Source organism: Mobula birostris, chromosome 13 (assembly GCF_030028105.1).
Source record: "Mobula birostris isolate sMobBir1 chromosome 13, sMobBir1.hap1, whole genome shotgun sequence".
Lineage (NCBI taxonomy): Eukaryota > Metazoa > Chordata > Chondrichthyes > Myliobatiformes > Myliobatidae > Mobula > Mobula birostris.
Window position 1 is genome coordinate 77,920,841 of NC_092382.1, and position 16,688 is coordinate 77,937,528.

At 43.6% G+C, this 16,688-nt stretch overlaps 2 non-coding genes across 2 annotated transcripts; one reads left to right on the forward strand and one right to left on the reverse strand.

Annotated features, from left to right (window-relative positions):
• Positions 1 to 114, forward strand: trnal-cag (transfer RNA leucine (anticodon CAG)). Its single transcript has 2 exons — positions 1 to 38; positions 80 to 114. It is a non-coding gene; the product is annotated as a tRNA-Leu (tRNA).
• A 7,646-nt stretch (positions 115 to 7,760) lies between these two features.
• Positions 7,761 to 7,854, reverse strand: trnai-uau (transfer RNA isoleucine (anticodon UAU)). The gene is made up of 2 exons: positions 7,817 to 7,854; positions 7,761 to 7,796 (listed from the first exon to the last, which is right to left on the reverse strand). It is a non-coding gene; the product is annotated as a tRNA-Ile (tRNA).
• Positions 7,855 to 16,688: the final 8,834 nt, after the last annotated feature.

Here is a 16,688-nt window from a genome sequence, read left to right on the forward strand (position 1 = left end):
GTCAGGGTGGCCGAGCGGTCTAAGGCGCCAGACTCAGGGAATGAAAGTCCTTCTTACAAGCACGAGTGTTCTGGTCTCCATCTGGGGGCGTGGGTTCGAATCCCACTCCTGACATCTTTTGTCCTTAAACATTCAATCGAGGGATGTTATTACTGCGAAGAGAACGTGGGTTGTTTGTGTGGATTAGAAAAACGGTAGAAAGACGAGATTGTGATTTCATCACGGCACATGACAGCACAACCGATCATCGTACATCCAATCCTGGGTGCCGGATTTCCTCAGAAACAATTCCCTGGTGGAGGATCTCAGACCGAAATGTCGACTGTTTACTCTTCTCCGCAGATGCTGCCTGGCCTTTTGAGTTCCCCCAGACAGACTCGGCTAATAATGTATACAGAAGTATTTAAAGTGAAATCATTGGTTGTCGGATCATTCAATGGATAGGCACGTGTTTGTAAGTTATCACCTTTTGATCAAAAGCCTGGTAGTTGATGAGTAGTGACTGTCCTTGAACGTGGTCGGGTTAGTGAGTCCTGAGGCTCGTGTGCCTTCTACCTTCTACCTGACGGCAGCAGCGACAATAGAGCAGGGCCGGTGGGTGAGGATCTCTGATGATGGATGCTGCTTTCCGATGACAGCGGTTTACGTAGATTAGCTAAATGTTTGACAGGGCTATACCCGTGATGGACAGAGCCGAATCCATTAACGTTTCTTGAAGATGTTTCTTCAAAGGTCTTGCTGTTTCTGTACCAGGTCGTGATGCAGACAGACAATATACTCTCCACTTCACACTTATAGAAGTTCGTCAAAGTTGTTGATGTCATGCCGAATATTCGCATTCAGAATCAAGTTTATTGTCATTGGCATGTGCCGCGAAATTTGTTAACTTACTAACAGCAGTTCAATGTAACACATAATCTAGCAGAGAGAGAAAAATAATAATACATAAAATAAAACATAATAATAAATAAACAAATAAATGATTTACGTATATTGAATAGATTTTTTTTTAATTGCAAAAACAGAAACACTGTATGTCAAAAAAATGAAGTGGTGTTCAAAGTTTCAATGTCCATTTAGGAATCGAATGACAGAGGGGAAGAAGCTGTTCCTGAATCGCTGAGTGTGTGCCTTCAGGCTTCTGTATCTCCTACCTGATGACAACAGTGAGAAAAGGACATGCCCTGGGTGCTAGAGGTCCTTTATAATGGACGCTGCCTTTCTGAGACACCGCTCCCTAATGATGTCCTGGGGCATTTGTAGGCTGGTGCCCAAGATGGAGCTGACAAGATTTATAATCCTCAGCAGCTACTCTCGGTCTCGTGCAGTAGTGCCTCCATACCAGACAGTGATGCAGCCTGTCAGAACGCTCTCCACGGTACAACTACAGACGTTTTTGAGTGTATTTGTTGACATGACAAATCTCTTCGAACTCCTAATAAGGTATAGCCACTGTCTTGCCTTCTTTATAGCTGCATCGATACTGTACGTTGGGACCAGGTTAAGAAAGTAGAAGAAATAGCAATACCCACCTCTAACAAGAACTGGCTCATGGACCTCTGGTTTTCTCTCTGCTGAAGTCCACAATCTGTTCCTTGGTCTTGCCGACTTTGAGTGATAGGGTGTTGTCATCCCCTCTTCGTTGAAATGCATGCCTTATGGTATAAGACCCTCGGATTGAGATAACTTCTGCGTGCTCTACATTTATCTATGCTTTTCATAAACCAATAAACATCCATCAGATTCTCCCTCACCACCGATTCTCCAGGGAATGCAACCTCAGTTTGTTCAACCTCTCGTTATCTCACAAACCGTCTAATTCGGGTAACAGCTTGGTAAACCATATCTGCACACGTCATCCTTTCTATGACGGATGACCGGAACTGTATCCATTACCTGTTTCAGTGCTGAGCTGCTGTATGTTTTAATTTCGCACATGCTTGGTAAACTGAGCAAATACAACATATCCATTTAATTTCAAATCACAGGATAATGTCTGTGTTTTGTATGTAAACTCTCTCACAGGAGCAGTCATTCATTCCATTCTGAAACACAGCTGTTTATGTCCGATGTGAAGAGAGTACTTCAGGGCTGTTAGTGTGGCCGAGTGGCCCAAGGCGCCAGACTTGAGGCGAGACAGTCGCTTTACAGCAAACCCGAGTGTTCTGGTCTCCATCTGGAGCCATGGGTTCGAATCCCACTCCTGACAACTGCTGTGCTTTACACGTGCTGTTTTGAAAATTCAATCACGGTAATTTTATTGCAGCGATCAAAACATGCTCTGTTTGGGTGGATGGGAAAGACAGAAGAATGATAAATATATTGTGTTTTTTTTACACAGCAGAGAGCGGTACAACGGGTCAGATTACTTGAGATTCGGGGTGCACAGTTTGATGAGAAAGATGCCTCGCTGAAGCGTCGCTATCAATTTCTCCGATGCAACTACAGGTTGGACGGAATGATATTGGTGCCGTTCAGACAAATTGCCGGTCGCTACATTGCAAGGGAATTTTATATCGTCGTTCTGAAATATACATTGGCAGCGGAGCTCAATAATGTGCGTTTGACACATTTTTGGACATGGGAATTCCGTGTTGCTCTTTCAGGACTGCATTATATTCACTTTGTGTGGTTTAATACGGCCAGTATTCCTCTTTTTGCAATGCAGATGTTTTAAGACGTTGTCATAGAGTCGTACAGCATGGAAAGTAGCCTCGGCCAAACTGTTTCAAAGTTCAAAGCAGAAAGTAAACTTGTCATCACGGCATACATACATATATCACCAGGTACAAGAATGAGATTAAATTCCTCTCGGAAATCAATAAAAGCAATTAAGCAACGTGCAATCAGATCAGTCAAAACTTCAATGTGTATAAGGCAAGAAACTGCTGAGTCAAACAAAATAATAATAATGATAACATCAATATTAATTGTAACTTCATGCAGTAAACTAGGGCTGCTAACGAATCCGACAGTTTGTTTACATTTAAACCCTGTCTCAGAGACTACCAAGCGAATTACAAAAAGTACAGAAAGATTTTAAACGCTCGTTACTGAGCTCTGCGGCCGATGAATATTTCAGAACGACGATCTAAAATTCCCTTGCAATATAGCGACCGGCAGCTTGTCTGAATAGCGCTCATGTCGCTCTTTCCAAATAATAGTCACGTCTGAGAAATTGACACCGACAGTCTTCATCGAGGCCTCTTTCTCATCGAACACTGCACCCTGATTCCTGTACGATGTGACTAGTTGTACTGCTCTCTGCCGTGACAAAAACACAATATTTATCTTGACAGAGGATCGAACATGGACGCTTGGAAAGTATTCACGTCTTTATCAGTAGAGCTGAAAAAAATAATGTAGGTAGTAAAGCTATTTTCTAAAGTTATAAAAATAAAATTTGAAAGTTAAGCATATTACATTAAAGTAAAGAAAGTTGCAATTGAGTTAGTGCAATATAAAATAGCAGGTCAAGCATGCTGGCAGAATAAAGCATTAATGGTAGGATTCTTGGCATTGTGGAAGATCAGAGGGATCTTGGGGTCCGAGTCCATAGGACACTGAAACCTGCTGCGCAGGTTGACTCTGTGGTTAAGATGGCATATCTTGCATTGGACGTTATCAACCATAGGATTGAATTTAGGAGCCGAGAGGTAATGTTACAGCTGTATAGGAACCTGGTCAGAACCCACTTGGAGTACTGTTCTCAGTGCTGATCACCTCATTACAGGCCAGCTGGTGGCGCAATGGAATCAGCGCCGGTCTCTGCAGCGAGGGCTCCCGAGTTCGAATCGCAGTCGGTCCACCGCCGAGGCCGCTTTCCATCCGTGCCGGGTTGAGCGTCGAGCTCCTGACACCACGCGCCAGACAAGGATGGCTGATTTTCTGGTGCGACACGCTAAAAAAAAAAACTCATTACACGAAGGATGTAGAAACTATAGAAAGGGTGCACAGGAGGTTTACAAGCAGGTTGCCTGGAGAAGGGAGCATGCCCTATGAGAATAGGTTGAGTGAACTGGGCCTTTTCTCCTACTAAGGATGAGAGGTGAACTCGTAGAGGTGTATAAGACGATGGGAGGCATTGATAGTGTGGATAGTCAGAACTTTTTCCCAGCGCCGAAATGGTTAACACGAGAGGGCATAGCTTTAAGCTGCTTGGAACTAGGCACAGAAGAGATTTCAGGGGGAAGTTTCTGTTTTACGCAGAAAGCGGTGAGTGCATGGAATGGGCTGCCTGCTTCGGTGGTGGAGGCGGATGCAACAGAGTATTTTAAGTGACTCTGGATAAGTAATGGAGTTTAGCAAAATAGAGGGCTATGGGCAACCCTAGGTAATTTCTAAATAAGTACATGTTCGGAACAACATTGTCGGCCGAAGGGCCAATATTGTGCTGTAAGTTTTCTATGTTCTATGTTCTAACTGCAGGATACACTATAACTGATGAATGAATACGGTTACTTTATATGTTAATGACTTCCATATTGGAAATAATGATTTTATGGACGTTTGTGGACTAGACAAAGATAGGTGGAGGAATTAGAAAGGCTATTAAAGAATGTTTACAGATTAGGAGAATCGGCTAAAAATTTGCAGATAGAACACACTGTCAGGAAATGTATGGTCCTGCAGTTTGGTAAAAGAAGTAACATCGTAGATTATTTTCTAACCATAGAGAAAATTAGAATATTTGACGTGCAAAGGGACTCAACATATTTCGTGCAACACTCCCTGAAGATTAATTTTCAGGTTTCGAAGGTGGTGAAAAGTGCGAATGCGATGTTGGAAAACATTTCGAGAGGAGTGGAATATAGATATAGGAATGCATTGTTGACGCTTTAAGATGCACTGATGAGGCCTTGCTCTGAGTATTGGAGCCTCTTGTCTCAGAAAGCATGTCCTAATATTGGAAAAGATTCAAAGGTGGTTTACAGAATGATTCCAGGATTGAAACGTTTGTCATGTGAGGAGCATGTGGCGGTTCTGGGCCTCTACTCACGGGAATTCGGACGATTGAATTGTTACCGAATCAACCATCCCCTCTGACCCTTTCTGATTACTAGACGGTGTCTCCCTCTAGAGACTGAACTGAATTGAGCTCCCTTCAGTTTCAGCAGGTGCGGATAAGCATCTTGAAATTCCGTTGAAAACATCCGGAGAGACCGCTCTCCAAAAGGGGTGCCCTCGGTTGCTCTAATAGTGTAGTGAGATCTCTTTGAGAAATCAAAATCAGACCAGCCACTAGAAAGGACATCTTCGCGTTCCAATATTTTCTCAGTTAATCCCTGTGTCCATTCCTCTAACATTTCAGCAAATGTAGAGTTTCCTGACACTCCAGCTACTGCCAGAACGTATCCTGACAGGTTGAGAATGAGTGTACCTCAGAGTTCCCTCTTTCCGCTCATCGTCTATTTAGCAGGAACTTTCACCTTCTCAAAAGCTGCTCTGAACACGGGGTGAATGGACAAGGTGTTTCTAAAGCTCTCTCTGTTCCTCTGTTCGAATGCTTCCTGGAGCCTTCTCACAACGGCAGTATTTTTCCCACGAGAATCAGTGTTCCATCCTTTTCAATCCGATCCGTGCAGAGCAACAATTGTGTGTCAATAGTCTCAGATAGTCCAGCATCTGCTTTCGTAAACTCCAGTTTAAGGACAGGTAACTATCGTATGGGTACTCATCCATAATAAGCCCCGGAATCACAAGGGGACTGACTGGCGTCGACGGTAAGTGCGTCGGATATTGGTTGTAAAAGGGTGTATTAAGTAAAATAATTTAAGAATCTGTGTCAGGTATGGCTCTAGCAGAAATACCTTTATTCCGTAGAGATACATCAGAGCATGATCCCACAATCCCTTCAGGAATAATGTTTTGTAGTTTAATACGTCCCTTGATAGTACCGTATCCTACAAGAACACTCCCAGCCTACAATAACTTTTTGTCTCCGCAGATATACCTCTGCATTTATCAGCCAGTGATGTAATAGCCAAACCGAGCTCAGAATTTATATCAACCGCTGAATGAATCATTAGACCATTCACATCAGACAGCTTTTTCCACTCTGTGAAAGAATTTAAGTCTCTTTGGATATGTAGAGGTTAACCTAATCGCTTGTGAATGCTCTTAAAATTTAGCTAAGGTCCTTGCAGGAAAGATGTTATGGCTCTGCATTTACATAATACTGTTGTTTTTTTGAAATCTAGTTCTAAGTTCAAAGTCACGTAGTTTTTTAAGTGCTTTTAGTTACGTATCTGTGTCTATATAATGAAGCTTGTCTGAGAGCTAAGCAGAGCCCCTAAGCATCGCTTTTAGGTACAGAGGCTCTCCATGATATCATGTAATAAAGTCTAGTAAGAAATTTGAAAATGGGCGGGAGAGGGGGAGATCCAAAAAGATAGGAGAAGACACGAGGGGGAGGGATGGAGCCAAGAGCTGGACAGGGGATTGGTAAAGGGATATGAGAGGGTCATGGGACAGGAGGCCCAGGGAGAAAGGAAAGGGGGAGGGTGAAGCCCATGGGCGAAGGGTATAGTGAGAGGGACAGAGGGAGAAAAAGGAGAGGGAAAAAAAGAATACACACACACACACACACACACACACACACACGTGTGTGTGTATGTGTGTGTGTGTGTATTTTTCTCTCTCTCCTTTTTCTCCCTCGCTCTCCTGTCTTCTCCTATCATTTTGGATCTCCCCCTTCCCCTACCACGAGGTTGCGCTCCAGCTCACGGACTAAATTCAACGGCGCCTTTAAGATTTCTCACCCTGTCTCTCTCGTCCGTTCTCATCACCTCAGATTACAAGTTAATTGAAAGTAACTGAACAACGTGCCGATACACTTATAGACAACAGGACGCGTTACAAGCCGGAGTTACTTGTGAGATGATACCAGTTGTAGAGTAATGAATCACGGCCAGTCGTCACACCGAATCCACACTAACACCAGACACACCATCACACTGATATCTCACTGATGATCATGTTCCAATCTGACCCGTCGGATCGCAACCAGACAAAGACATGAAAGGCCAGTTATACGACCGATTGTGAAGGAATATTATATTGGGAACAACAACCTTCAGACAAGTAGATCAAATCAAGGTCGCAGTGGAGGGATCGCATTGCAGCTAGAGGGATCTGACCATTGGAAACGGAATCTCAGCACGTCAGTAGAATCGGGGGAAGTGTTCTCTCTTTCACAGAGGCTTGGTGAACACAGGACATGTGAGAATTATTTTATAATTCTGTGCTGAAATACTGGAGCTTCATGTTGGGAGAGAGGGATAGAGATATCAGCATCTCGATACCATTTCTGGCCATTGAGGCCACGATTAATATCTCTTTTGTTCGCGTGTGCCTGAAACAACTCGCCGTTGTAAGTGAACATTGAGCTTAATCGACAGCACGGCGAACCAAGGTGAGGTGCAATTACAGCGTTTCTGAGGCATGGCTTCAGGAAAGGTCGGGTTCGTTGTTTCAATGTTTGGTTAATTGAATTGAGAAGACAGGAATGTGTTGGGCTTGTGATGCCTTGATTCAACAAAGAAACCGCCTGTTCAGGCACGTTCAACAAAGGGAAGTGAGGCTACGCGTGTTGAGCGAGAGAAGCAAACACGGAGAATGTTTGCAGCCCCGCGGGCACATGCCTTTTAGTGAATAAGGTCAGAGATGCATCGCTTCGAAGTTAAATGCAAGTAATAAACAGGGTGCTCAGCTTGAAAAACGCGCAGTGACCTGGGCGTTGCAAGCATTAAAATCACAAGTGCTCTAGGTGAGGCTCGAACTCACAGCCTCGGCATTTCTCCGCCGTGTACTGCCATATAAGTACCGCGCGCTAACCGATTGCGCCACTAGAGCCCAGCGCTGCAAACACTTGGTTGTAAATATCTGGAAAGGAAAACTGGAAGAAATTCCAATATCATGGAGCAAACAGCACAGAAATATACGTGAAAAGGCCGTTCGACCCACAATGTATTGCCGTGACATCTAAACAGCAAATCAAAGATACTCAAACTCTAATCCCTCCTTCCTACCTTGTCCATATCCCTCGATCTTCCTGACATCCATGAGGATATCGAGTAATCAAAAGTGCGCATCAAATGCCACCTATAAATTTGCTGATGATGCAAACATTGTAGGTAGAATCTCAGATGGAGAAGAGAGGGCCTACAGGACTGAGATATGCCAACTAGTGGAGTGGTGTCGCAGCAACAACCTGGCACTGAACACCAACAAGACGAAAGAGCTGAGTGTGGACTTCAGGAAGGGTAAGACGAAGGAACACATTCCAATCCTCATAGAGGGATCAGAAGTGGAGACAGTGAGCAGTTTCAGGTTCCTGGGTGTCAAGATCTCTGAGGACTTATCCTGGTCACCACATATCGATGCAGTTCTAAAGAAAGCAAGAAAACGTCTGTACTTCATCGGGAGTTTGAAGAGATTCGGTATGTCAACCAATGCACTGAAAAGCTTCTATAGATGTACATTGGGAAGCATTCTGACAGGCTGCATCGCTGTCTGGTACGGGGAGTGGGGCTACTGAACACAACCGAAAGAAGCTGCAGAGGTTTGTAAAATTTGTTCCTCTCCATCGTGGATACTAGCCGACGAAGTACCCAGGACATCTTCCAGGAGCGGTGCCTCAGAAAGCTTAAGGACCTCCAGTACCCAGGACATGCCCTTTTCCCGCTGTTACCATCAGACAGGAGGCACAGAAGCCTGAACGCACACACTCAGCGATTCAGTAACAGGTTCTTCCGCTCCGCCATCCGATTTCTAAATGGACATTGAAATCATAAACACTACATCAATTTTCAAATATATATTATTTCTGATTTTTACACGATTTTCAATCTATTCGAAATACGTATACTATCATTGATTTACTTATTTATTATTATTTATTTTCTTCTTCGATATTATGTATTACTCTGAACTGCTGCTGCTAAGATACAAAATTTCATGACACATGCCGGTGATAATAAACCCGATTCTTTTTCTGAATTCTGATTCTGCTCTCTTTAAAGCCTCTAATGTTTTTGTTTCTACCACCGTACCGGGCAGTGCACTCCAGGCATCCACCACTCTGATCAAAAAAGCTTGACCTTGACATCTCCCCAGAATCTACCTCCTCCCATCCTCAATGCATGGCATCTGGTATTAGTTACTTCAACCCTGGGAAACCGACACACCCTGTCTACTCTAACTCTTCACCTCATAATCTTCTAAACCTCTACTAGATCTCCCCTCAGCTCCCGGTGCTCCAGAGAAAACAAACCATGTTAATCCAACCTTCCATACACACACATACCCTTTAAACCCGGCAGCATCCAGGTAAACCTCCTCTTCAACCTCTTCAAAGCCTGAACTTCTTTCCTACAGTAGGGTGACGAGAATTGTATGCAATACTCCAGAAATAGCCTAATCAGAGTTTTATAAATTTGCAACATAACCCCTTCACTTTTGAACTTAAGGCTTCGACTAATAACAGCAAGTTTGATCTTATAAAAGCAAGGTTGATCGATGAACCTCCTTATCGATCTTCGCTTTCTGCTCAAGCGGGTATAACTTGAGATTAAAAGGTACATTTATTATCAAATTATACAAATCTTTTTCTAATTCAGATGGAAATGAAAGCAAGAGGGAAACAAAAGGCAGCAGGATGATCAACGCACATATCCCCCACTGCAGACGGAGATTAATGTCCTGATATCAGTGGATTCAACATTAATCGGGAACTCGCGATCAACCGCGTGGACAAGTATTCCGTCCATTGAGGTGCCCAGCTCAGTGTGTTTATTGTTATAATGTTTCTCGTTGTGAACAATGAAAGTACAGTAACCTCGGCCGGCAAATGTCCAATTAAATTGTCGCGTCATTGCATTACGTCAGAATGGAACAAAGGAAGTCAACACATTACGGGACATCCTCTGAAACCTACACTTCCACTAAACTTATGTACATCGTGTTAGATGGAGCTGATGTGGGAGAAATGGTTACCATACTGAACATAGTCTCTGTCACTGAGCCTGGCGCTGTTGTGCAGGAGAGAAGGAGGCAGAAGAGAAATGCGGTAGTCGTAGGGGTTTCCATAGTCAGGGGAACGGACAGGAGATTCTGTGAGCCTGACAGAGATACCCACATGGTGTGTTGCCTCCCAGGTGCCAGGGTACGGGATGTCTCGGATCGGGTCCTGAACATTCTAAAGGGAGAGGGTGAGCAGCCAGTTGTCTTGGTACATGTTGGTACCAATAACATAGATAGGACAAAGGAGGAGGTCCTGAAGAGAGATTTCCAGGAGTTGGGAAGGAAGCTGAGAAGCAGGACCTCCAGGGTAGTAATCTCGGGATTGCTACCTGTGCCACGTGCTAGCGAGGGCAAAAATAGTCGGATCAGGCAGATGAATGCGTGGCTGAGAGACTGGTGTAGGGGGCAGGGCTTCAGGTTCTTGGATAATTCGGATCTCTTCTGGGGGAAGTATGACCTGTTCAAAAAGGATAGGTTACACCTGAACCCGAAAGGGACCAATATCCTGGCGGGAAAGTTTAGTAGAGCTGTTAGGGAGGGTTTAATCTAATTTTGCAGGGGGATGGGTACCGGAATGATAGAGCGGAGGAAGGGGAAAACAGAAATAAATCTAAGATAGTGAGCAGTAAAGATGTCAGGAAAGACAGGCAGGTGATGGGACAAGTTTGTAGCCATTGGGATGAGTTGCAGTGCAATAAAGTTGCAGTGAAATCAAAGCAAAAATTACCAAATACTGGTCTTAAGGTGTTGTACTTAAATGCACGCAGCATAAGGAATAAGGTGGATGATCTTGTCGTACAGCTACAGATTGGCAGGTATGATATTGTGGCCATCACTAAGACCTGGCTGAAGGATGCATGTCTCTGGGAGCTGAACGTCCAAGGATACACGGTGTATCGGAAGGATAGGAAGGTAGGCAGAGGGGGAGACGTGGCTTTATTGGTAAGAAATGATATTAAATCATTAGAAGGAGGCGATATAGGATCGGAAGGTGCAGAATCTTTATGGGTTGAGCTAAGAAATAGCAGGGGTAAAAGGACCCTGATGGCAGTTATTTATAGACCTCCAAATAGCTGCAGGGATGTGGACTACAAATTACAACTGGAAATTGAAAAGGCTTGTCAGAAGAGCAGTGTTATAATAATTATGGGGGATTTTAAAATGCGAGTAGATTGGGAAAATCAGGTCAGCACTGGATCTCAAGAGAGAGAATTTGTAGAATGTCTGCAAGATGGCTTTTTAGAACAGCTTGTTGTTGAGCCCACTAAGGGATCGGCTGTACTGGATTGGGTATTGTGTAATGAACCGGAGGTGATTAGAGAGATTGAGGTGAAGGAACCCTTAGGAGGCAGTGATCATAACATGATTGAGTTCACTGTGAAATTAGAAAAGGAGAAGCCGAAATCTGATGTGTCGGTATTTCAGTGGAATAAAGGAAATTACAGTGGCATGAGAGAGGAACGGGTCAAAGTTGAATGGGAAGGGACACTGGCGGGAAAGACGGCAGAGCAGCAGTGGCTGGAGTTTATGCAACAAATGAGGAATGTGCAAGACAGGTATATTCCAAAAAAGAAGAAATTTTCGAGTGGAAAAAGGATGCAACCGTGGTTGACAAGAGAAGTCAAAGCCCAAGTTAAAGCAAAGGAGAGGGCATACAAGGAAGCAAAAATTAGTGGGAAGACAGAGGATTGGGAAGTTTTTAAAACCTTACCAAAGGAAACCAAGAAGGTCATAAAGAAAGAAAAGATTAACTATGAAAGGAAGCTAACAAATGATATCAAAGAGGATACTAAAAGCTTTTTCAAGTATATAAAGAGTAAAAGACAGGTGAGAGTAGATATAGGACAGATCGAAAATGATGCTGGAGAAATTGTAATGGGAAATAAGGAGATGGCAGAGGAACTGAACGAGTATTTTGCATCAGTCTTCACTGAGGAAGACATCAGTAGTATACCGGACACTCAAGGGTGGCAGGGAAGAGAAGTGTGCGCAGACATAATTACAACAGAGAAAGTACTCAGGAAGCTGAATAGTCTAAAGGTAGATAAATCTCCTGGACCAGATGGAATGCACCCTTGTGTTCTGAAGGAAGTAGCTGTGGTGATTGCGGAGACATTAGCGATGATCTTTCAAAAGTCGATAGATTCTGGCATGGTTGCGGAAGACTGGAAGATTGCAAATGTCACTCCGCTATTTAAGAAGTGGGCAAGGAAGCAAAAAGGAAATTATACACCTGTTAGCTTGACATCGGTGGTTGGGAAGTTGTTGGAGTCGATTGTCAAGGATGAGGTTACAGAGTACCTGGAGGCATATGACAAGATAGGCAGAACTCAGCATGGATTCCTTAAAGGAAAATCCTGCCTGACAAACCTATTACAATTTTTTGAGGAAATTACCAGTAGGCTAGACAAGGGAGATGCAGTGGATGTTGTATATTTGGATTTTCAGAAGGTCTTTGACAAGGTGCCACACATGAGGCTACTTTACAAGATAAGAGCCCATGGAATTACGGGAAAGTTACATACGTGGATAGAGCGTTGGCTGATTGGCAGGAAACAGAGAGTGGGAATAAAGGGATCCTATTCTGGTTGGCTGCCGATTACCAGCGGTGTTCCACAGGGATCAGTGTTGGGGCCGCTTCTTTTTACATTGCACATCAACGATTTGGATTATGGAATAGATGGCTTTGATGCTAAGTTTGCTGACGATACGAAGATAGGTGGAGGGGCCGGTAGTGCTGAGGAAACGGAGAGTCAGTAGACAGGCTTGGATAGATTGGAAGAATGGGCAGAGACGTGGCAAATGAAGTACAATGTTGGAAACTGTATGGTTATGCACTTTGGCAGAAAAAATAAACGGACAGACTATTATTTAAATGGGGAAAGAATTCGAAGTTCTGAGATGCAGCGGGACTTGGGAGTCCTCGTACAGGATATCCTTAAGGTTAACCTCCAGGTTGAGTCAGTAGTGAAGAAGGCGAATGCAATGTTGGCATGCATTTCTAGAGGAATAGAATAAAGGAGCAGGGATGTGATGTTGAGGCTCTATAAGACACGGGTAAGACCTCACTTGGAATACCATGTGCAGTTTTGGGCTCCTTATTTAAGAAAGGACGCGCTGATGTTGGAGAGGGTTCAGAGAATATTCACTAGAATGATTCCGGGAACGAGAGGGTTAACATATGAGGAACGTTTGTCCGCACTTGGACTGTATTCCTTGGAGTTTAGAAGAATGAGGGGAGACCTCATAGAAATATTTCGAATGTTGAAAGACATGGACAGAGTGGATGTGGCAAAGTTATTTCCGATGATGGGGGAGTCTAGTACGAGAGGGCATGACTTAAGGATTGAACGGCGCTCATTCAGAACAGAAATGCGAAGAAATTTTTGTAGTCAGAGGGTGGTGAATCTATGGAATTTATTGCCACGGGCAGCAGTGGAGGCCAAGTCATTGGGTGTATTTAAGGCAGAGATTGATAGGTATCTGAGTAGCCAGGGCATCAAAGGTTATGGTGAGAAGGCGGGGGAGTGTGACTAAATAGGAGAATTGATAGCTCATGATAAAATGGCAGAGCAGACTCGATGGGCCGAATGGCCTACTTCTGCTCCTTTGTCTTATGGTTTTATGTCTAAGTACCTCTCCAATACTTTTTAATCTTCTGTATGAAGCATCTCTTCTTCCCCGGCTTCAAGGAGAGAATGACGGATTCTCTGGGGGTAGAAGGGTGGCTTGGCAAGTTTTCAGACGACACAGAAGTTGGTGATGTTGTAGATAGTGTGGAGGATTGTCAAAGATTGCAGAGAGACATTGATAGGATGCAGAAGTGGGCTGAGAAGTGGCAGATGGAGTTCAACCCGGAGAAGTGTGAGGTGGTACACTTTGGAAGGACAAACTCCAAGGCAGAGTACAAAGTAAATAGCAGGATACTTTGTAGTGTGGAGGAGCAGAGGGATCTAGGGGTACATGTCCACAGATCCCTGAAAGTTGCCTCACAGGTGGATAGGGTAGTTAAGAAAGCTTATGGGGTGTTAGCTTTCATAAGTCGAGATGTAATGATGCAGCTCTATAAAACTGTGGTTAGGCCACACTTGGAGTATTGTGTCCAGTTCTGGTCACCTCACTATAGGAAGGATATGGAAGCTTTGGAAAGGGTACAGAGGAGATTTACCAGGATGCTGCCTGGTTTAGAAAGTATGCATTATGATCAGAGATTAAGGGAGCTAGGGCTTTACTCTTTGGAGAGAAGGAGGATGAGAGGAGACATGATAGAGGTGTACAAGATAATAAGAGGAATAGATAGAGTGGATAGCCAGCGCCTCTTCCCCAGGGCACCACTGCTCAATACAAGAGGACATGGCTTTAAGGTAAGGGGTGGGAAGTTCAAGGGGGATATTAGAGGAAGGTTTTTTACTCAGAGAGTGGTTAGTGCGTGGAATGCACTGCCTGAGTCAGTGGTGGAGGCAGATACACTAGTGAAGTTTAAGAGACTACTAGACAGGTATATAGAGGAATCTAAGGTGGGGGCTTACATGGGAGGCAGGGTTTGAGGGTCGGCACAACATTGTGGGCCGAAAGGCCTGTACTGTTCTGTACTATTCTATGTTCTATCTCCGCTGATAGCTGAAATGTTCCATATTCGGCACCTTCCTGGTGAAACCCCTCTGCATCGGTTCCATTGCATTCACAGCAGAAAAGTTAAGATCTCTAATCAGACAAATATTATATACGCAATTCAGTGTGTGTTTCTTGGATTTCCATCATATGCAGATTTTCTCTTGTTTGTGAAGTTTTCTAAATCTTGGCCTTTCCGGTCAGTGAAGGCAGGTATTCGGAACGTGTTCAAGACCACGTTATCAAACGGCATCTGAAAACGTTATTGATGTTTGAACATCTGTTTTCTTGTCCTTCTCTACATCACGAGAATGCCATCACTCTTTGTGAATCTCCCAGCCCTTGTTATCCATGGACGGTATTTATCCTCGTTTGTACTTCTCGGACTAGCAGACAAACTGATCAATATCATCGCATATCTGTCGAGCCGTTGACTTTTGGCTGCAACCAGCATCAAAACACAGTGAAAGGCTCTTTTTATGTTCAGTTCGGACCATTCAGCACATCGAGTTAAAACGTCAGGAAAAATAAACCGAATATATATTATTGTGTTGTATTTACAGTGAAAGGACGGTTAATATTGTCAAATAAGTAAATACGAATATATACCTCTCTATTAACAACGCTGCCAATTTCGAGCATCTGCAAAGCAATTGTCATTGTTGGTACACATGCAATGAATGCGGGTGCTCTGTCCTCACTGTCTTCTTCATCAAGTTATGGTATTGTTACACTGTTTGTAACTATAAGTTATAATTATGTGGTTTTGTCAGTTTTTTTCAGTCTTGGTTTGTCCTGTGTTTTGTGATATCACACCGGAGGAAATGATGTATCATTTCTTAATGCATGCATTACTAAATGACAATAAAAGAGAACGACGTGTCTTCGTAAACATATCATAAAAGCTTGACCTTGACATCTCCCCAGAATCTACCTCCTCTCACCCTCAATGCATGCCATCTGGTATTAATTACTTCAACTCTGGGAAAGCGACACACCTTGTCTACTCTAACTCTTCCCCTCATAATCTTCTAAACGTCTACTAGATCTCCCCTCAATCCCCGGTGCTCCAGCAAAAACAAACCATGTTAATCCAACCTTTCATAAACGCACATTTCCTTTAATCCGGCAACGTCCAGGTAAACCTCCTCTTCAACCTCTTCAAAGCCTGAACTTCCTTCCTACAGTAGGGCGACCGGAATTGTATGCAATACTCCAGAAATAGCCTAATCAGAGTTTTATAAATTTGCAGCATAACCCCTTCACTTTTGAACTTAAGGCTTCGACTAATAAGAGCAAGTTTCATCTTATAAAAGCAAGGTTGATCGATGAACCTCCTTATCGATCTTCGCTTTCAGCTCAAGCGGGTATAACTTCAGGTTAAAAGGTATATTTATTATCAAATTATACAAATCTTCTTCTAATTCAGGTGGAAATGAAACCAAGAAGGAAACAAAAGGCGGCAGGATGATCAACGCACATATCCCCCACTGCAGACGGAGATTAAATTCCTGATATCAGTGGATTCAGCATTAATCGGGAACTCGGGATCAACCGCGTAGACAAGTATTCCGTAGATTGAGCAGCCAAACTCAGTGTGTTTATTGTTATAATGTTTCTCGTTGTGAACAATGAAAGTACAGTAACCTCGGCCGGCAAATGTCCAATTAAATCGTCGCGTCATTGCATTACGTCAGAATGGAACAAAGAACGTCAACACATTACGCGACATCCTCTGAAACCTACACTTCCACTAAACCTGTGTCCATCGTGTTAGATGCAGCTGATATGGAGAAATGGTGACCATAGTGAACACAAGTACCTCTCCAATACTTTTTAATCATCTGTATGAAGCATCTCTTCTTCCCCTGCTTCAAGGAGAGAATGGAGGATTCTCCGCTGATATCTGAAATGTTCCATGTTCCTGGTGAAACCCCGCTGCATCGGTTCCATTGCATTCACGCAGGAAAGTTAAGAACTCTAATCAGACACATATTATATAGGCATTTCAGTGTGTGTTTCTTGGATTTCCATCATCTGCAGATTTTCTCTTG